The sequence below is a fragment of the Zootoca vivipara genome, chromosome 1, assembly GCF_963506605.1.
Source record: "Zootoca vivipara chromosome 1, rZooViv1.1, whole genome shotgun sequence".
Lineage (NCBI taxonomy): Eukaryota > Metazoa > Chordata > Lepidosauria > Squamata > Lacertidae > Zootoca > Zootoca vivipara.
The window spans coordinates 97,205,560-97,227,634 of NC_083276.1; the positions used below are offsets into that span (position 1 = coordinate 97,205,560).

The window sequence follows — 22,075 nt, forward strand, 5'->3', positions numbered from 1 at the left end:
TCAGTAGAAGGTCTGAATGGAGATCCTTCCTATCTCTGGATCATTGTGCTTACAATTCTCCCTGCATTTGAGAACTCTTGTTACAGGGAACCTCTTAAACATGTTCCTTAGAATGCATTTAAGATCCCCCTTCCAGAAATGTGGTTGTGGAAGAAGTAGGGATGACACATGTCAGACATTAAGTGTGGAATAACTGCATATGGCTCTGCATCCCCGACATGATTTATGTGTCTCAAATGTTGCATTGAATGTCTGAATAGGGCTTGTGGAAAATCTTATGAAACAGTGTCATATTCCCCACAGTGGCTGCCTGTTGCCTAGCTTTCAACAGGCGGCCACAGAATCTGAATTCAGCACAGGCAGAGCACTTGTCCTGTGGACCAGAGGCAGGATGCATGCTTACAAATCAGATACTTGATAAGGCAAACAGAAACTTAGAGCCAAAGGTGGGCATGGAAGGTATATAGTTTGGATATCATTTTGAAAAGATGAGGTAGGGAAAAATGAAGCAGGGCTGGTATGAGTTGAGATGAGGCAAGGGTGGAGACAGTCTGTGTTGTTACTTGACGCAGTGAGTTGTCAGATTAACCTAGAAGAGAGGGCCTGCTGCCTTTCCATCAGTTTGGGAGGTCAAATGAGCATCTTTAGGCTATGTGGTCAGCTCATAGTTCTGCAGTCCAGAAAATGACCACTAGTTAGGTCTGAGAGTGAGACTCTTGAGAGTGCACCTAAAGAAGGGGATTATTTTCCTGACTGAACAGGGATGGAACTTGTGGCCCTCCAGATGTTTTTTCACTCCCAAGTCCCTTTACGCCCAACCAGCATGGCCAATGATCAGGGATGATGGTGAGCCATTGGTTCCAAGCTCCTTTCCTACAAAGTGGAGTGGTTGTGCCCCCCCCCAAGCATATACCTGTTCATCAGAGTAAATGACTGCACAACACTTAGGCTCCTTGACACCAAATAGCAGGCATGTTCCTTCACCTTGCATGCCCAGCTTAATACAGTACTTTCTCGTTTGTCAAACTGTGACTTGCTGGGAACTCTGAACAAAGGAAACTATGGACTGATTGTTCCCTACATACCAGGATTGCAAACTATGCTCTTGCAATAATTTCACAGCTAGTCAGTTAAACAGGGCTGGGGATTTTGCACCATGTTAAACTAAGTAGTTGCACAAGCAGAATGAGTTCCACTTGCACAACAGGACTCCCCCCCCTCCCATCTTCTCCCCAGTACTTTCCTCACATCTGCTTCAGAGAGGCTTAGGAGAGTCCCCAGAACCATGCACAAGGAGAGAGATCATTCAGTCAGGCAAGCAAATTTAAATACAGCTCTGTATTAGAACCAAAGATAGACTTCTCGTTCTGGCTTGGGCATAACTACAAAAAACAACAAGCAAAGTGAAACAACTAGAGGAACTACTCTGCTCCTAAGGGGTGTTTCACAATTACTAAGCTGTAAGTAGGGAACATTTCTGAATGCCAGCGAGGCATTGTTTGCAATCCTGGTTTATAATGAGACCTCAAACCATAGTTATAGCAAACTGTGGTTTGATAGTAATCCAGCCATGCAAGTGAATGAGCATGCACCACATTCCTCGTGCAAAAAACCTTCCTTGGGCTATTATATCCATTGCTCATTTTATCCTGTTGGTGGAATGGTACAATAGAAATCTTTTAAATAAATAGTACTATTTAATATGAATTAAGGAATTTGCCCCTTGGCATTTCTGAAAACTTTACTCTCTGTGTCCCTCCCCCCACCCTTACTACAGCTTTTCCAAAAGTGTAGTCGAGGAATATGTTGTTGCCTTGCAACAGTTGATTTATGCTACATGATTCTGATGAGATGTAAATGAAAGCATTGTGTTGAGTAATGTGGTGTTTACTTAGCAACATTTCAAGTCTAGAATGTGTTCAGCTTACAGCTTGTTAATAATTAGTAAGCATACATTTTTATATGAAATGTGCAAACAAACAGTGGGTGGTGTTTTCCTACCGGCAGGTTTAAATGCATCCAAAAGCATCATATTTTCTGATGAGGTCAATGTAGTCCCATCACAGGATTGTATTATAGACCATCCTTCAGTCTTTAAACATATAGAATAGTGTCATAATTTTAGAAACTGCCAAGTTGATACAAATATTTGAAATAAAGGAGCACCGTTAACGACATGGAGTTAATACCACAGCAGAAATGCTGCTGAGAAGAAAAAAAATGAGGTTAATTATCAAGTGGGCTCAGTTACTGTGTAACCTCCCTCTCCAAGTTGTTCAAAGTATCGTTGAACTCTTCCCACTGTCAGGGACCCTGATAAAGCATGCAGAGCATTCTTGGGTTCAAGCAAATGCAACCAGAATCCAGAATCCCTAGGCAGACCTTCTCTGTGTAGCATGGCAAAGGTCAGGGACAGAGCAGGAGGAACCACTTAGACATGATTTTAATTAAGTTTGATTTATTTATATCTCCATGGTGCTTTTCATTCAAATGAATCACATTACAAATTGTGAAAGATGTTTCCAGTTTCTCCCTTAGTTCTGTCATTGTGGGGGAGAAAGATGTTCATAGTTCTTTTGCATAATGGGTACAAAAAGCTAGGAATGTATGTTGGAAGTAAGATGTTTGTGATTGAAACCATTCTTCCTTTGCACCAAGTGTTGTGGGAAATGACCTCTTGAATTCAATTTGGCATTTCCTTTGTAGCTGGTCATTTGTTTTCTAAGCCTGTCCTGTTTAAATTTGGAAAGATTTCTCAGGGCATGTTCAGCTCAATTGACTCATTAAAAACAGCAGCATGGCTAACTATTATGCAAGTCTGGGATACTCCTTGAAAAGTTTGTTTTTCTTTTTTAAAAAGTAAATTTACTAGAATTGATAGACCTTTATTCAGATGTTACTTATTTTAGATGTTGACATGCTCAAAAATCAGCAATTACCATATTTTTTGTTCCATAAGACACACTTTTTTCCTCCTAAAAAGTAAGAGGAAATGTCTGTGTGTCTTATGGAGCGAATGCATGGTCTCTGGAGTTGAATTGCCCAGGGGCTAAAGGCAGATCGTGCTTTTTTTTAAAAAAAGAAAACGCTAAAGGCTAACAAGAGGAAATGAGCCCGTTGAAAGGAACCCGCTCAGCAGCTGATTGCAAGAGATCAGGGAGGGAGATAAGAGAGCTAGTTCCCTTCCTGCCACCTCCTCGCCCCTTGCCTAGGCCTCAGTTGTTGTCTGCAGAGGGAGACATGTGACTGGCTGATTAGATTATCTGTCTGGAAACTGTAGAAATGGGTCCCTTTCCTTAAGAAGCTGCAGAACTGTGAGTTGAACCCCATAAAAACAGGATTTTTTCCCTTTGCAAGGAAACTCAGCAACTTTGAGCTGATCCTAAAAAATGGAGCTTTCCCCCTTTGCAAAAAAGATGTGCAACTCTGAGCTGACCCCCCCCCCCACGGGGTTTTCCCCATTTGCAACAAAAGCTGCACAACTTTGAGCTGATCCTTAAAAAATGGAGCTTTCCCCCTTTGAAAAAGAAGCTTCCTCAAATGTTTATTTTTTTTGGGGGGGGCAAAGGCACCTATGCCTCTAGGAGTTGGCTGCTATGCCTAGGACAATTCAAGAAAGCAAAATATTTTCCCCCTTGTTTTTCTCCTCTAAAAACTTGGTGCGTCCTATGGTCAGGTGCGTCCTATGGAGCGGAAAATACGGTACTTCTGCCCATTCCACCAGTCCACACACAGCTTGCTCCTGCTGAGACCAGTAGGGCAAATGAAGACTGTAGAATTTATCATCCTAATTATGCAACAGTAATGTTGGCTCTACTAGTCCTCTGACTAATCTCAGTACACAGTGGATGTAAGAGAGTGAGAACATAATGTTTCCCTCTCTTTCAGAGCAATGTAAAGATAAATAGCCCAGGAAGCTGTAAATCTTCCAGGTAGACACAGCCCTTGACTGATATCTTTGCTACTGGTGTGGAGCACGCCATGGTATTCTGCAGTGAGTTCTTGTTCAATTCTGTCACATATTTCCATCGAATGCCTATGAGAACATACTATAGACTATGTCAAGAATCTTAGAGTTGGAAGGGACCCCAAGGGCCATCTAGTCCAACCCCCTGCAATGCAGGAATTCCAATAATGGAGTTCCAATAAAGTAAAGATATGCCCAATAAATTAGCTGTACACAAGTATAGGTAGGTAGCCGTGTTGGTCTGAGTCGAAGCAAAATAAAAAAAAATTCCTTCAGTAGCACCTTAAAGACCAACTAAGTTTTTATTTTGGTATGAGCTTTCGTGTGCATGCACACTTCAGCTCATACCAAAATAAAAACTTAGTTGGTCTTTAAGGTGCTACTGAAGGATTTTTTTTATTTTGTACACAAGTATCTTATCCCATGGTGAATGTAATGCTTCTTGAGCAACAGTGTTAAAAAAAGTGACAGATATGGGTGCTCTGCTTACCCCCCTCTCCCCCCCCTCTCCCTCTGTGCTTACGTACTTTATGGCTAGCCAGACACACTAGGAGGGTGTCCTGATCCCAGCTAAAATGAGTCCATGTTCCTGTTCTGAGATTCTGAAAACATTCCAAAAGGAGGCCCCTAGGAACTACAAAGCAGGACTTGCTAGTATCAGGAAGTGGCAACTCTTTTCAAAGGAGCTGGAGGGTTTCCTTATACATTAGAACAGAGGTGGGGGAACCTGCGGTCCTCCAGATGTGCAGGACTGCAACTCCCATCATGTGGGTTGGAGTCCAACAATATATGGATGGCTGCAGGTTAGCCATTTGTGATTTGTAGAGAATAAGGGCTGGTAAATGCATACACGTTCATCACTTGATTGCTAAACATTTCGTAATTGACAGTCAAATGTATGAAGAATTGAAAAATGTGTGAGAGCTGACCTTGGCAGCTATGGAAGCTATCTTGGTGGTAATTAATCTTTGATGATCAATTTGCACATGTGCATGAGCATTTGAAATATGAGTGATACATGTATTTGCTGGTCCTTTAAAATAAAGGACTGGTTCTGTTTATTCTGCCACCCATGGGAGAAATGGGTATCTGCCCTCTTTCTAGACTGTTCCTTGCAGGTATTTTGAAGGGAAGTACTGTTGATTTAAGGGGATGCGGGTGGCGCTGTGGGTTAAACCACTGAGCCTAGGGCTTGCCGATCAGAAGGTCAGCGGTTTGAGTCCCTGTGACAGGGTGACCTCCTGTTGCTTGGTCCCAGCTCCTGCCAACCTAGCAGTTCGAAAGCACCTCAAAGTGCAAGTAGATAAAAAGGTACTGCTATAGTGGGAAGGTAAACAGCGTTTCCATGTGCTGCTCTGGTTCGCCAGAAGCGGCTTTGTCATGCTGGCCACATGACCTGGAAGCTGTACGCCGGCTCCCTCAGCCAATAACACGAGATGAGCACCGCAACCCCAGAGTTGGTCACGACTGGACCTAATGGTCAGGGTCCCTCTACCTTTACTGTTGATTTATACAGTGTGTGTTTGTATCTTTCTGCCCTGCATCTCACTCACAAGAATGCTCATGGTGGCTAACAATAGCATAAAAAGTACCAGTTCAAAATTATCAAATAAAATCACTCAACAAATCCCCTTTAGTAATGCATACTGAGCTACATTAAAAAGCTACCCTCTTAAGTGGATAATGTTGGTAAAGCCACAAAAGCTTTCACTAATATTTGCCTGCGTGCCAGATGTGTCTGCTTAGCTAACCTGCACTTCATTTGTGTTTTATGGTTTCTCTCTCAGGAAATAATAGCAGAGCATTATTTAATTTTCTGATTCCAGAATTCATTGTCAACTGTGTGGTTTAATTTGCAATGGTTTTGCATTTTCTTGCATTCTTCTAAAGCACTATGGCTTTGCCAGGTCAAATAAAACTTTCAATCCCATTATAGCTGCATTAAGTGGTTATACATTTTAGTACACCAAGGCTGAGCTGTAGTGAGGGATTGTTTCAGAGATACATATTGAGGTTTTAATTTTGCTTTGAAGACTGATGTACCTTTCCTTAAAGACACTGTGTAAGTTTTGCTAGTGGATTGTCTTTGGAAGAATGATCTGCTCTGCTCATGAAACAGAACTGAAGCAATTGAGAGAGAATGAATGATGCGCCACCATCCACCTACAGATATCCAGTGAATTGGACCTGATTAACCTAATTTAGGAGAATACTCAGCACAGAAGAGAAATTTACACATTAGCTATATTATTTAAGTAAGATTGATCTAATTGTATTCGGCTAGATAGGCCTTTAATAATATTCTGTTGTTGTTGTTGTTGTTGTTGTTGTTGTTGTTGTTGTTGTTGTTTTATCATTGAAACTATATCATAGCTGCCAAGTTTTCCCTTTTCTCGTGAGGAAGCCTATTCAGCATAAGGGAAAATCCCTTAAAAAAAGGGATAACTTGGCAGCTATGAACTATATATGTTATCACAGGGATAAAATGAAAGTACCCATGGTTGTAAAAGCTTTGCATATTAAGTTAGATTTATAGCCAATTGTTTCTTAAATGCTCACTGCTGGATTAGTAATAGTTTCACATGAAACAGAACCAGTGTGGCATATTAGCTGTTGTAGTAGCAAATGAAACAAGCCATTTCTGTGGTGTTTTGGTGACATGAGATTGAACTCACTTTTGAGCCTTTCTTGTTCTGTAGGTGTGTTGAACTGGTGGTTTAGAGGCAAGCTAGGAAACATGCAGGTGGTCTGACAGCTCAGTTGTGCATTGTCTCCCCTATCCTTTTCTGGCAGGAGTGCTTTAATTTAAGCAGTAAGCTCCAGCTGGACAGCAGACACAGTGGGTGTCACGGTCCGATTTACGGGCGGTTGAAGTCCTGGCTGAGGACTGGGGGCAAGACGACGGGGTGGGAGCAGGAACAGGAGTCTGGGAGCCAGGAAGCCAAGGGTCCAAGAGTCAGGAAGCAGGAGTCAAGGAGCCAAATGCAGCAAGGCAGGAAGCGTGTTGCTGTGGCAAAGAGCCAAAGGGAAATGCTGACCTTATATCCCAGGTGCTGTGAGTTACCAATTGGCCTCACCTGTGCTGCCACGCCTTGCCTCTTCAGAACAAAGTTAGGAAAGCTCCAGTCCTGCGAAGCCCTACTGGTCACAGGGCCTGGCTCCTGCACACACTCCTGACAGTGGGTGGCTTGGTGGGGAGCATCCCTTCAGTGAAACATCTTAAAAGGCATGTACTGTGCTGGCATGGTGAGGCAACCTGGAAGGGGAAAGACCAAAGAAAAATAAACCTTTTGTAGGTTACCGCAAAGGCAAGGGTGTTAATCCCCATAGACCTTGTTGAAGGTCCGCAGCCTGGATGAACGTATGATGCTTGGTGAGATAGCATTGGCTTCCATGTGGGGTAAGAGCTAATGGTAATGGTGGACATAAGGCATCTCTGGGTAAAAGCCAGGGTAGAATCCCATCCCAGATGAGAGATGGGATGAGGTTCTTGGATATTTGAAGACTGAGACTTGGATCCAAACCTTTGGGATGCAGGTGCATTGGCTTGAACATGGTGATGTCTCTGTTCTACTTTTGATTTTATATTATTCTGTCTTGTTTATTTATCATTATTATCATTACACCATTTGCAGATCTCAGGGTGGTTCACAACATAAAAATGCAAGATAAAAACACAAAATACATAATAACTCCCCACTCTCTTTAGTTTAGTTTAATCTATTAAATTAATTAAACGAGGTAAGTTTATTTGTATTGTTTTATATAATATAAAACAGATTAATTTTTCTATTTGCATATTTATGTGATTATTTCTAATTGTTTCTAGGTTGTATTTAAAAAAAAGTTTTAATCTTAATCTTAACTATGGTTTGTTTGAAACAAATAATCTTCAAACCATGGATTATGAAGCTCCCTTGTTTCAACAAACTATATTTAACAATAACCATAGTCTACAGTTCAAAGGTAATGTTCAACAGTGGTTAATTCAAATCAGAAGTCAAAGCGTCAGATCCTCATCATGGTTGCACCAGAAGAGGGGAGGGAGGAAGCAGCACATCAGCGCATGGCTCTGGTAGGTTCCCATAACAATAAAACAATAGTTAATTATGTCATCAAAGCACAGATATTTTCCTCTCTTGAAAATACTAGGTTACACTTTGCAAAGACTAAATAGCATCATAGATAAATTGGTAATGCTAGAAATTACACCACTGTTTATCTTAATTTTGTTTTGCCGTATTTCTTAAGATTAGGAAAAAAAATTATACAGCAGGCATGAAATATTCCAATCAATTCATTACACACTTACATATTGTTTTGGGGGAAATAATAATTTATCCATCCCACTGTTTCCTTAGAGTGAATCAGATAATGACAGTGTCCATAAGCTGATTATATGTGATGATTTTTTTTATTAAAAAATGAAAGCCTTATCTATCATTGCCCCTTGTAGTCAGCATTTTGCTTTGTTGCAATTCCCTCACAGTCCTTTGCTAATTTGCTTTTTTGATATTGTGCTACCTAGCAAGAAATAAAATTAAGAACAAAGAAGATTACTTGGGGATAATAAACAGCTTCAATAAAAATCTAAATGACTAATCAGACAAAATAAGTCCTGTGGCATAAATTAGAAGAAAATTGCAAGACTGAGAAAAGTGGTTGAGAATGCTAAAATAGTTTTCACTAATGTATGTCTCTTTCTGAAGACTTCCAGGGCCCCTTTGCTCATGAAACTCTCAGGCCAACAACAGTAGGTTCTGAAGACATTCTGCAACCAATCAGTCCAGGCCAGCCTTTCCCAACATGGCACCCTGTTTATGTTTTGAATCAAAAGTTCCATCATCCCTTACTACTGACCATGCTAGCTGTGGCTGACTGAAGTCTTCACAACATTTGGAGAAATGTCAGGATAGGTGGTCAATACATTTGAGAGTAGATGTGAGTCTGTTTTTCTGAGAATCCTTATAGTCTACTGTAGAACCCATTCTGTATTCCACAATTTATTTTAGGATTTGGATGAAATGGAATGAAAAAATTTCTAGCTCTACCAAAACTTTCAGAGCAGAACTGCTTGGGGTGCTTGAGAGAGGGGGGGGGGAGAGAACATCTGCTTTGTTATAACAATGAGACTTCTACTGCAATAGCTGAGCTATTAGCCACTTTAATGTATGAGCCATTGTGCAGTTTTGTGACTCGTGGGATCCAAAAATAGTTTCCCCTTTCTGGTGCCTTAATGCAAGACCATGGTCCCCATTCCAATTCTGCTTCTCAGCTCTAGACAGCAGTCTGTGCTGTCAGTTCTGCTCTGTCCTTGTCATGGCATCATTACTATGTAGGTTTATTAAGGGCAAGAAAGGAGATGCCTTGCTGTAGCCTCTTTGTTTCACATTCTTTCAGATTCATACAAGCCATAGAAGCCAATGCAAATGAATGCCTTAGCTAGTAATAAATGAGGGTAAGAATATGACTCTTTGCCAAGTACAAGTTCAAGCTTATGAATGTCTTCCCATTGCAGTAATAGCTTACATAAAAGAAGCAGAATGCCTAAATTTTGCTGTGATTATATTTAAGGTCAACAAAGAGAGCCTCTGCTGTGATACTAACTGGTATGTATTAAGAGGAATGAACATTTATGAAAACCAGTTTCTTGCTGTGTGAAAAATGAACCATTATTATCCTTTTAACAGAGACTCAATTTGATCTGATTAAAATACTGGGATTATGAGAAAAAAAGAAATAGTTTAAAGGCAGAGTTGGGAGTTTTCAGACAGGCTTATGGATTCAGAAAGCATGCTCAGCCAAAAGCAAACAAAAAATGTTGCACTTTAATCCCCCTTTTTTAAGGCTTCATGCTAGCTTTTTGTTTTTGTTTTATTTAAAAGATTACAACACATTGATCAACTGCTGAAATTACTTCCTAGTTTTGTCATATTTAGAACAGGTTAAAAATGATGGGCAAGATTCACTAATGAGTCCTGTCAGTGGAAGCTGTGCAAGGACTTCTTTTTGCACAATGCTTCCTCTCCCTGAACTTACTGAGATTAGAAGAGGAAAGAATTGTAGAAACTGAGTCACTGCATGAAAAACACATATTACATACTTTACGTCCATAGAGGAACATCTTTGTTTGCTGTGCCTCTGCAGGAAATGGATTACTACCTGGTAGGCACCTGAATCTGGCCCCTGAGATAGGCTATAATAAATCTGGAATAGGATAGACCATTTCTAGCATTACTCTACTGGGGTAGAATTCAGTGAAACATTTTTGTCTTTATGTATACATTATTATTACTATTAGAAATATTTTGCAGTTGCTTTTGACAGTGAAGGAATTCCGAATGGCTTGCCAAAAATGAAAACAACAACATATGAAAACAATTTAAAACTGGGAAAAGAGTAAAGCAGTGGGGATCCAAAATACATAAAGTGCTCATCCAGAGCAAGTCCTATCCATTCCACTAAAAGATGAGCACCACCATAGGAAGCAACATTAACTAACCAATGGCCTGGGCAAAAAGAAAAGTCGTAGCTTGGCACCTAAAATCCTCACAAAGAGCATTCGACACATAGGGAGCTAACACCAGAAAGGTCTGTTCTCTTGTGGCCACCTCCTCCATACCTCCCAGCCAGTTGAGAGCTCTGTTATCAAGTGCAAGAGGGCACTCAGGGGTGATTGCATCAGTGGCCCTGGTCATCCACGTATTCCACAGATCAACCAGGGTTTTAGCAGGGTGGGCCAGCCATATATCAGCCAGAAAATCTCCCAGAACCATCTCAAAACCAATTGGATTCATCACTCTCTGAGGGCAGAACATTCTCTAATAGTTCCCCCCACCCCTGCGGAAGGGGGAATGCCACAGAACGCCTAAAACTAAACCTTGGAGGAATGGATATTAGAACTCAGACACTTTTGGCTATGTGATGCTTTTCTTTACCTTTTAAAGCTAGTTTTTAAAGATGTTTGGATTCAGTTAGAGACTGCTTGGGCTGAACTGTAAGCTTTTGTCACTTCTGTGTAATAGGGAAGGCCATAGTACGCTTAGAACACAAGGTGCCAAGTCCAATCCTTAGCATATCATGGAAGGACTGGGGGAAACTCCTGTCCGAAATCCTGGAGAGTCACTACCAGTCAGTGAAGTAGGATATACAGAGCTGGATGGACACTACTAAGCTAGATGGTGTTTTTTGTGAGAGACAGTCTTTTTTTCCCCCGAATTCAAAAAACAAACACCTAAACCTGAAATTTTAATGTAACTATTAGGCAGCTACAAGCAGTGAGAACTCAAAAATCCATTCAGAGAATGCCCATGTCTTAACCTGACTCTGGATTGCTTTCTTTCTTTATTCTCTCTCTCTCTCTCTCCCTCCCCCCTCTCCCTCCCTCTCTCCCTCCCTCTCCTCCTCCTCCATCCTCCTCCATCCTCCTCCTCCTTCCCCCCCCCCATGCTGTGAGGTGATTTTTGCAGCCAATAAATCTCATAAACTGCTTTAGTCAGAGGTTAAGACTTTTTGCTGTCTGAAAGAAAAGAATTTCAGGATGCTGTTAGCCTTATGTTCTGCAGAGACCAGTCACTCAGCATCCTGTTGCAATTCTAACACAAAGTGAAGGAAAGCACAGTCAACAAGGTGATAACCTGTTAAGGTCTGATGCTGTGATCTGCCAGTAGTAGAAAGAGAGGCTTTATATCACAGGGTGGCTGGGGGCCCTTAGCAGTCAGATACTAATTGTGATGTATTTAGCTGTTTAACTGTATGACTTTGTTTTCTTTTGTCTTGTGCCATTATTCTTTGGGGACTACAGTTCTCACACAGATAGACAGGTGTGTTCTCTTTGTTGCAAATTGTCATTGACACCAGCTGGGTTCTTGTAATCAGAAGTTTACATAAGTCATACATTTTACTGTTAGAGGTGAAAAATCCATATTTTGACATTTTTAAAATGGAACAAAATAATATTTATTATTATTATTTGCACACACACACAAACACACACATATATCACAGGGCAGTTTACAGTATAAAAACACAAAAGACATAACACAACAACAAAACAATTCCCTTAAAATGTGCTATTAAAAAAATCCAAATTACTTTCCATAATGGATTGTTAATAAAGTATACATGGCAACCTTTCTACAGCTACTGGAATACAAAAGGTCCATTTAGTCCTTTGCATTTATTGGAACCAGTGGCTTCCTAGCTTAGATCGAAATGAGCTCATGAATTTTTTAACAACAGTAGGAATATATTAAATATATGGCTCACAACTGAATGATGGTTTATAATTGACATTCTTAATATCACCATGACATAAAATTAATCCCTCACCTTCTGAGTCTATTGTCATCAACAGTATGAAGGCTTTATTCCTAGGTCAAATGGTGGTTGCTGCTAGGACTCGAAGCTGCTGATCAGATTTAGAGGATCCAGCTTTTCTAAGACGTATACTGTCAGTTCTTTCAGTCTTTTTAATTATTAGCACCATCATCTTTTTCTTACTGGTGTACACATATTACTGCCTTGAATACATGAAGAATCTTGCTAGTCTCTCCCCCCCCCCCCAGCAGCAGATCAATTTCTTTAACATGCCTGCGACTAAAAGTGATGGAATGGGACAAATGTATTTCTATAGACTGCATCTCTGTTCCACCTTTCCTTTGAGGAGCTTGGAGTCACATTAAGGGTTCTTTCTTCCTGTCCATTTTACCATCCTCCTGTGAGGCAAGGGACAGAAGGAGAGGGGCCAAGTCACTCAGTGAGCCTCATGGCTGAGTAGGTGACACTGGAATATAAGATAAGGATCCATTAGACATAAGTAATTTAAATGTAAAGTCAGGTGCGTAATCTTGGACTTGATGTGTTCAAGCGCATCAGTCCAACACAAATATGAATAGCTACTATAAAAGACTTCAACCCAGTCCTTTTCACAGCAGGATATATGATTTCTATTATATTTGCAGTGATAGTCATGCCTTAGCTGCCACTGGAGATGTGTGGCCTTGGTATAGAGATTGACTCATAAGGTCAATGAACAAAGTGAGGAGAACCTCAAATATTTATCATGCCTGATGCATTCAATGCATAACGTAACTCTTCTTCATAGGGAAAGTTTTTTTGTCTTTTGGGTGATACTCTTGTTTTCCTTGAAAGGGTGTATGCAGGCACTACTTGGAATTATCATGAAGTCTATTCATACAGAGTGATGTGCTTGTCTTCCTGCAAGATGCAGTTACATGACATGCACCCTGATTGGCTAGCTGAGGTCATAGAGCAGGCATAGGCAACCTTGGCTCTCCAGATGTTTTGGAACTACAACTCCCATGATCCCTAGCTAACAGGGCCAATGGTCAGGGATGATGGGAGTTGTCGTTCCAAAACATCTGGAGAGCCAAGGTTGCTTATGCCTGTCATAGAGCCTATCCACCAACAAAATGCTGTTTGTTTGTTTTAGTTGAAAACATGATCTACTGAAACTGCACTGCAAATGTTAGCCTGCAAATATTCAGCATGGTCCTAATATGAGGGTACACACTTTCAAAGCCAAACGCTTAAGAACTCTGCTTCAGTACAGCAAAAATCCTTTCTCCCCTCCCCACCCTTACTTTTTACCTTGAATGTGTTTTGAAATGATGAAAGCTTGAGCATTATGAAACTAACAAAGATCAGGAAGTCAGACATAACCTTTAGTGTGTAAAAGTCTTTGAAAAGTGCTTGACCCAGGTAGATTAGTATTGGTGATAAAGGTCACCTTAACACTGTGTTCATTATGGCATTGAAGTGGATACGTTTAGTAGAATTCACATGTAGAACAACTTTAGCATTTATTAAAGTAGAGTGCTTCCAAGCCAATTCAGGAAAAAAATCATCCAAGTTGCCATCCCAGGTGACTGAAGATACTCAGTCAATCTACAAAAGCTTTAGTATTCAAAGTTTTAGAAATAACTCAATATTAAATAGATCTTCTGTCACTTTAAAATAGATTGAAGATACAGTACTGTTATTCACATGTTTACTTAGTACCGATCAGAAGATAGTAATATCTGTAAGTGCCAATAGTAATTATTGCTTCATTCAATGAAGTAAAGCATGCAACACAAGAAAACTTAAGACTAAACAGAGCACCACATCTGTATTCCCACACAGTTTATTTTCTGATTATGTATTTGGTGGATGCTTACAAGTGATATGAAGGAGATAAATGGCATGATACTTCCTATCTAATCTCAAATAATTACCGGTACCTATAGTACCAATCAGTTGTTCAGGGAGAGTGGAAAGTGGCAGTACTATATCATGCCACCTTTTCAAACAGCTGGTGGCTACTACCATATTTTTTTTAATACAGCTATGTGTGTGCAGGTCCAGAATAGGGAGGGAGGGAGCAGCTGCACACACATGGTACACAGAGAGGGACTGAGCCTTTATCTGTGTACAGCAGATATAGCCAACATTGTGCTCTCCAGATGTTGGTGGATGGCAACTCCCATCATTCCTGACCATTGACTATGCTGGAGGTGGTGTCGGTTGGAATCCAACAATAGATTAATGGGACCCCAGTTTCTTACGCAGTTTCTATACATATATCCACAAAAACCCTCTACCCTGGATTAAACTAATAGTATTTATGGATATATAAAGCTGCCTTAAGGTCAGACCACAGAGTCAGACCACTGGTGAAGCTTGTCCAGCACTGACTACATTGAGGGCGCACATATTCTCTTCACTGGGAAATTCCCAAACACGTAGTAGCTAGTTAATGGTGATGCGTGGGCAGAGAGGTGTTTGCAAGAGACACAGATCCCTTTCCTTGCCTGTTGATTCTCACTAGAATTTCTTTCCTTCTGTTGACCTTATGTTCTGGCCTTGCAACTGTCAGGGTGTGTGTGTGGGGGGGGGGGGGGGTAAGCAGTGAAGGGGTGGGGACCAGCCAAGAAATAGTTTGGAGGGACAACTGAATGGAAGAAGAGCTAAGGACCCACTCTTGTACACATCAATGTTAGGAGGTAATGATGGGATTAGCAATTCCTTCTTCCTCAAATCTACTTCTGCCCTAACCGGGAGAAGCTTTCAAAGATCTAAAGTATAAGGATTCCTCAGCCCTGCCATTAGATATCATTTTAACTAGGAATGTCAGGGGTTTCCATAAGATTTTATGGCTACAAAGTATGTATTCTTCCACCACTGATATGTGAGACCTTCACCGATTCTTTTAATAAAGCATACTATCAACTGGCATCTTCATACATATTCTTGGCTGACAGTGCCAAGGCTAATTCAAGTGTGTGAAAATGGGAGCTGAACTTTCCACAGCTCAGCAATCCTTCCTATGCTGGCCTCTATTAAGAGAGCATCACCTGATACATTCATCTTCTCCACTGACATCAAAGTTACTTTCTGCCTGCTGAGGGAGAATGTCCTTAAGCACCACAACTAATCCTTGCTCCCTATCTGAGAACTTAAGTCTCAGTCCCAAGCAGCTGGTGCCTTACATTACTGTGAGGAAGCATGTAAGCTATTATGAGGTTTCAGCTGTCTAAGCTAACAAGCATTTTCGGGTAAACTTCATGTATCCTATTTAAAGGGAGAAGCATATAAATCTATTGATGTTCGATATATATTAGTTACCAGGTTGCTACATGTCATCTGTCTTCCTAGATATCTGAACAGAAACAGGAACAACTGGATGACGGCACGCTCCACATATTTTTTGATACTTAGTTAAGAATAGTGGTGGGATTCCTATCCAAGTATCAGTGTAGGGTTGCAAGGAGGTTGTGGCTGGATGCATAGGAGGTTGCTTGCTCTTGATGGGGTTACACTCCCTCTAAAGGAGGCACTGGTCTAATTTTACACAGTGGCTGTTTCCCCATCTACTCTTTAAATTACTACAGCTATACCAAAGTTTAAACAGCATTACACTGTCTAATTCAAGCATATAAGCGACAAACAAAAATACACCTGTAATTATTATTTAAGCTAAACTATCTAGATAATAGGGGACCTAGGGGACCCAGGTGGCACTGTGGGTTAAACCACTGAGCCTAGGGCTTGCTGATCAGAAGGTCAGTGGTTCGAATCCCTGTGACGGGGTGAGCTCCCGTTGCTCGGTCCCAGCTCCTGCCAACCTAGCAGTTTGAAAGGACGTCAAAATGCAAGTAGATAAATAGGAACCGCTACAGCGGGAAGGTAAACACCCTTTCCGTGTGCTGCTCTGGTTCGCCAGAAGTGGCTTTGTCATGCTGGCCACATGACCTGGAAGCTATACACTGGCTCCCTCGGCCAATAATTTGAGATGAGTGCGCAACCCCAGAGTCGGTCACGACTGGACCTAATGGTCAGGGGTCCCTTTACCTTTACCTTTATCTAGATAATTACATTTGCTGTTATTAATTTATTTAGACAATTTCTGAACTCCTTGATATATATATATAAATATCACTATAAACAGTGTACAGAAAACAGAAACAGCAAATGCTACAAAAATGCAACAAACCTTTTTTATGCAAATTACTAATACATATGTACTGATCTCAAATTCTTCTCCTTCTGACATACCACATCATTCACCACCTCTCAACTTCATCTCTCACTGGGAGCTCTCTCAAATAACCTCGCAGATCACACCCAAAATCTCACTATGAAGAGAGTTCCTAGAACCTTTCAGCATCACCCTAGTCTCTTTCCCTAGGCTTGCTTTCATGGGCAGACACTAGTGCTGGTGGACCTTCCTCAGGCTGCCCTCAACTGTGTCTCGTTCAGCGCTCAATCAGTTGCAGTCCTCACACAACCAGTTCCAACCAGTGGGCAGCAAAGCAGTGCAGGCAGGGTGGTGCAATTCAGATGTCTTCCCAATGCCAAGTGTTACTGCCAGTTCCCGAGAGGAACCAGCAGCAGCACTTGGTGTTGGGAAGACAGGTGTATTAGGCTAAAGGCCCCATTAGTCCAGCATCCTCTTCTCACAGTGGTCAACTCGATGGCAAGCCCACAAGGAGATCCTGATTGCATCATTGACCTGTGACTCTCAGAAACTGGTGTTCAGAGGAATGCTGTCTCTGGCAGTGGGAGAATGTAGCTGTTGTGGCTAGTAGCCATTTGTAGATGTCTTTTATGAATTTGTGTAAGCTGTTTAAAGCCATCACTGCCACTTGATTCCTGGAGGGAGGGGGCAGAGCCAAAAGGAGACTGGGAGGAGAGTGCTACCAAAAGCAGCTTGCCAATGAAACAGTATATGCAAATTTACTTGGGAATATATCCAGTGGGTTAAGGAAACAGAGCAGCATATAAACTTACCCTTTACAAACCTTTATGCGAGTGAATTATGTGTCTTTACTTACAGCAGGTATGCCAGGTTGTCCCATAGATAATATTTAAGAAAGATAACTATCTGCATCTGTTACAACAAAAGTAAAATAATCCTATATAATTTAGAAGAAGAAGAAACCCTAAAGGCTGAAATCATAATAAAATTCACTCGGGAATATATCCGTTGAGTTAAGGAAAACTCAAGTTTGCTGAAGATTGCATATGCTTTTGTGGGCTTGCTCCCGCTTTTGTCAGACGCAGCCTAAGTCACGAAGGTGACGAGATCTATTTTAGTATCCTAATTGAGCATGAAGAAGATGGTGTGGTGATGTAAAACAATTCTCAAATGTAATTGTGATTTTAAGCATAAGTTATAATTTTATCTTAAAACAAAATGCAATTTCATGCTTAAAACTCAGCATCATTTAAACTTTTCATGCAGAGCTGGAGCTTAAGAAAGACAATAGTAGGTAATTTAAAATCCTATTATTTTCATGTTTTCTTTTCATTCTGTCTGTCTGAAGATGTCTGATTATCTGAAAGTAGATAGCTCCTTTGTTTAATTGATTTAAGCGAGGAGATAAGATTAGCAGCTCCCTTTCAAAATTTTTTTTTTTGCAGTCTCTAAATGGCTGCACAAAACATTTGTAATATAGCACATATGTGAGAAATTGCTGTATAAATTGAGCCATTCATGTAGTGTTCAGATTTCATTTTTCTCTACTCTTTTGTTAGAACAAATTTCTCCATTGTGACAGTTTTGTAGATCTTTCCCCCACCATCAATTTTCATGCATTTCCTCCATCCTTTTAAACAGATTCCTGCTAAGGATTGGCAGTTGGGCTACAAGTGTTGAATTATTGTTGAATTGTTAGATTCTTTCCTGTGAACTGTAGTCTATTTTTACCAGCTGTTTGGGTGTTAGATTTATTGTTGCAATTGATACTCTGAAACGGGTGGCATATTAACCCCAGAACCTACCAGATAAGCATCCTGGAAAGATAAATGCCAATCATAAATCAAATGACAGTTTTGATTGACAGAAACAACAACAAAAAGGGAGAAGGTGGTAGAGATCCAAGCACAATAATGACTAGGTCACTTGGCAGCAGTGTCTCCAACCTCTCAGTGTTCCAGCCACTTACAGTAAGAGAAGTTGCTCCAGCTAAAGCACATTTTAAATTCTGGGAGATAATAGGGGAATAGGGGACAGATTGAGTTAGTTTAGTCATAACACAAGTGCATGGTTCATCGCTACTGGGATGAGCCTTGTGTTACATGCTCTCCTCTTCCCTTCACCTTCTATTTTGTCTCTCTTTGCTGTTATTCATTGCTTTACTTTCAGGTTAGTGGCAAACCATAGGTTGCCTAGGGCAGATGTTAAGCAAACCATAGGTTGCCACCAAGGCAGAGGCAAGGGAGAGGATCAGAGTGCACAGATGTGGAAGGTAGTATGCAATCCCAGAGTATGTCTGCATAGCATCAAACCATGGTTTGGGGTTATGTGTATCTGAAGTAATATCCCTACCCATCCAGCACATTATTCGGCACTCTGCAGCTTCTTTGGCACCTGTATCCACTGACATTTGTTTGTGATTGTGTAGCACACATAGGACAAGGATGGAGAACCTGTAAGTCTCCTGATGTGCTAGACCAGGCATCCCCAAATGTCAGCCCTCCAGATGTTTTGGACTACAGTTCCCATCATCCCTGACCACTGGTCCTCTTAGCTAGGGATCATGGGAGTTGTAGGCCAAAACATCTGGAGGGCCACAGTTTGGGGGTGCCTGTGCTAGATTATAGCTTGCATCACCCCTAACCCAATGGTCACACTGACAGGATCTGATGGGAGTTGGAGTTAGATTGTTTATAAAGTGGTAGAGGAGATATGGGACTTCTGAGGGATGGTGCACCTTCTTTCACCATTGTTCCAGTTGTCTCCACACTTCTACCTCTAAACATGATTTCCCATCAATGACCAGAGATTTCCACGCCTTATTCTCGCAATCCACACACCAGGTGCCCTTCCATAAATGAAAAGGTACCAGGTGTCGCTTGCTGAAAATTCTGATGATGCTCTCCGGTTGACACATGAGAAAAGATTGAAGGCATTTGTTGTGACATCATCCTAGAAGAGAGGAAGAAGCACTGTTGACATGAGTTTTTTCTCTTGTTCTTTTGCTCAGCTAATTTCTCTTGCTTCTCAGTTGCTAGGGGAAATTAGCTGACCAAGCTGGTTAGAGATAAAAGCCCATCATCCAGCCATGCAGGGCCGTCTTAAGCATGCCCGGTGCCCTGGCGCGACTGATCCCTCCAGCGCCCCGCCCCCCGCCCCATTTCCCAGCCACCCAGCCTGCCGTAGGGCCAGCCCTGGGCCAGGGGGCATTGCCCGCCCCCTGTTGCGACTCCCCTGCCGGCGCGGCGGAGGCGGCCCCAGGCTTGCACGCCTCTGGAGAGCGGCCTGAAGCCACTGAACAGCCATGGCTGCTTCTCTTATTAGCACGATGTTCTGACAAATGCCTCTAAACTTGCCTGCAGCCTCAGCTGTCAGGAAGTCACTTTCAGAATTCAAACCTGGCTACTTTTCACATCACTGCCCACCACTTGTACTACCCCCACCTGTGGCAGGTGTTTCACCCCGCCTCATTCGTGTGCCAGCTCTGAATCTGAATATATAGCCAGGCTCTAAAACCCAGCATTCAAAACCATCACCATCACACGCTGAAATAATAACATGAAATGAAATATTCTTACAATATTGTAGATTTTGCCAAAATCATAGAACTATCCATTCTAGTTGCAGAATATGACATTTCTAAACACCATTGCTTCCTCCCATTGCAAATACTAGGCACTGGGCCCCCAGATCCAATTGGGACTGCAACGGCACACCCCTAAAATAGCTGGAATTTGTTGAACAAAAGCCAAGCTGCATAATGCCAAATTACCTGAAAAAGTAATGTCTACATCAGCCCTCTACCTCTGATTTTCTGTTAGAACTTGAGTACATCTCTTAAATTTTGGGTACATTATCTGTGCTTTCACCTCTTCTACACTTCTCCTCATGCTGCTCTAGTCTATGCTTATATCTTCTGTTCACAAGGTCAGAGTTTACATTCCATGCTGGCAGTGCCCATTCCATTAAGGATTTGTTCCCAGTATGGTACATTACCATGGAACCCGTAACCGCGTTGGTAGAAAATGTATGTATGATGCCTTGTCCCTACTTTGAAATGTCCTGTATCTTGGATTTGCACTTGACTGCAGGGCCACAGATGCAACCTTCACTGCAGTGCAGTCCTCCACTCCCAACTACCCAAGCGTGATCCCAAACAGCAACTGCAGAGAGTAGGATTGCAGCCAAAATCAACATATTTGTTAACAAAAATATTCCAAATGCATATTGAGCTGCACATTGAAATTTTAGGCTGTCGTTGACCCTTAAAATTATATACATTTCTTTGCTGTTTTTTTTAATATATTTGTTTTGCAAGATCATCTACTTTACATTTTATAGCTTCTATAACTTATTCATAAAATAATACAGCCTATAATTTTTCCCCAGACCATCGTTTTAAATGCCAGAGGATAGAAAGAATATTTTTTTAATCTGATATTACCAGACTTGTTTCCTTTTAATATAAAGTCCATGGGAAGTAATACATTTAAACTATGTTTAAGTAGACAAGAGTAAAGAATCAAAGGCTAAAAAAGCAATCAACATTAATTTTCTTTTGAGTGTCTTTTTCTTTGTGCTTTATGTTCTTTCCATGCTATGCAATTTAGTGCTATTGCATTTTGCTTTAAAAAAAAAAAGATTGCTTAGATGGTATGTTTTTACTTCATGCGATTAAGGGTGAACTGTCTGGACATGTCTACAAAACATAATGTTTATCAACTTTAATTGATAAAATATTTTGAAGCGAGGTCTCATGTGGATAATTGGCTTGTAACTAAGGTTCGCATAGACCTCCATCAGTCTGTTACTGATTGTTTGTGGCTTCCCTCAAGCCCTGTTCACTTGGGTATAAAGGGGAGGTGTGTAGTGTAGCCTCAGCAGCTAGATGGGTCCTGCATAATAGAGCCTGTTTTTTTGTCTCTACTGTAATGGACACAAAGGAGTCACTACAGAATATTTCAGAGAAGGCATATGAGATCACTCAAAGCAGTAGCTGAAATGGGGTGCTTATATTTTTGACCCCCATTGATGCTCATTTCTTCCTGTTTTAAAATGACATTCTTACGCTGTGCTATTCATACCGGTATGTGTTCTAAGGATTTGCAGCGAACTCCACCCATGTATGCAACCAAAATCCACTTCTGATTTCTCTCCCTGCTCCTCACTCAATTGCTGCATGCCCAAGGAGCACATTTGCTAGGTTATCAGGGGCTTCAGGGAGGAAGAGAGAAAGCAGAAGCACCACCTGCTCACACTACGACCAGTTATTTTGAAATGGGTTCCCATCTTGATTCACCATACACTGGCTGTGTTGCGTTGCATGCTCCATGGAGATAGGATGGTAAGTTCTTCTGCATTGCTAAAAATGGTGACCTACATTCATTATCAGGTATGAACTGAACCACTTTGTCAGCCTGAATAGCTCAATTGGTTAGGGCATGGTGCTGATAATGCCAAGGTTTCAGGTTCAATCCCCATATCTGACAGCTGCATATTCCTGCATTGCAGGGGGTTGGACTAGATGGTCCTCAGGGTACCTTCCAATTCTTTGTAAATGACTCTCTTACTCTTCTTGCCTTTACAGAAGCTAATTGCCTATCTGCCCATGCTTATTCAAAGTGTTG

At 41.3% G+C, this 22,075-nt stretch overlaps 1 protein-coding gene across 1 annotated transcript in view; it reads left to right on the plus strand.

Moving 5' to 3' along the window:
* THSD7B (thrombospondin type 1 domain containing 7B) overlaps window positions 1–22,075 on the plus strand; it is a 216,094-nt gene that overhangs the window by 22,660 nt on the left and 171,359 nt on the right. The window lies entirely within an intron of this gene.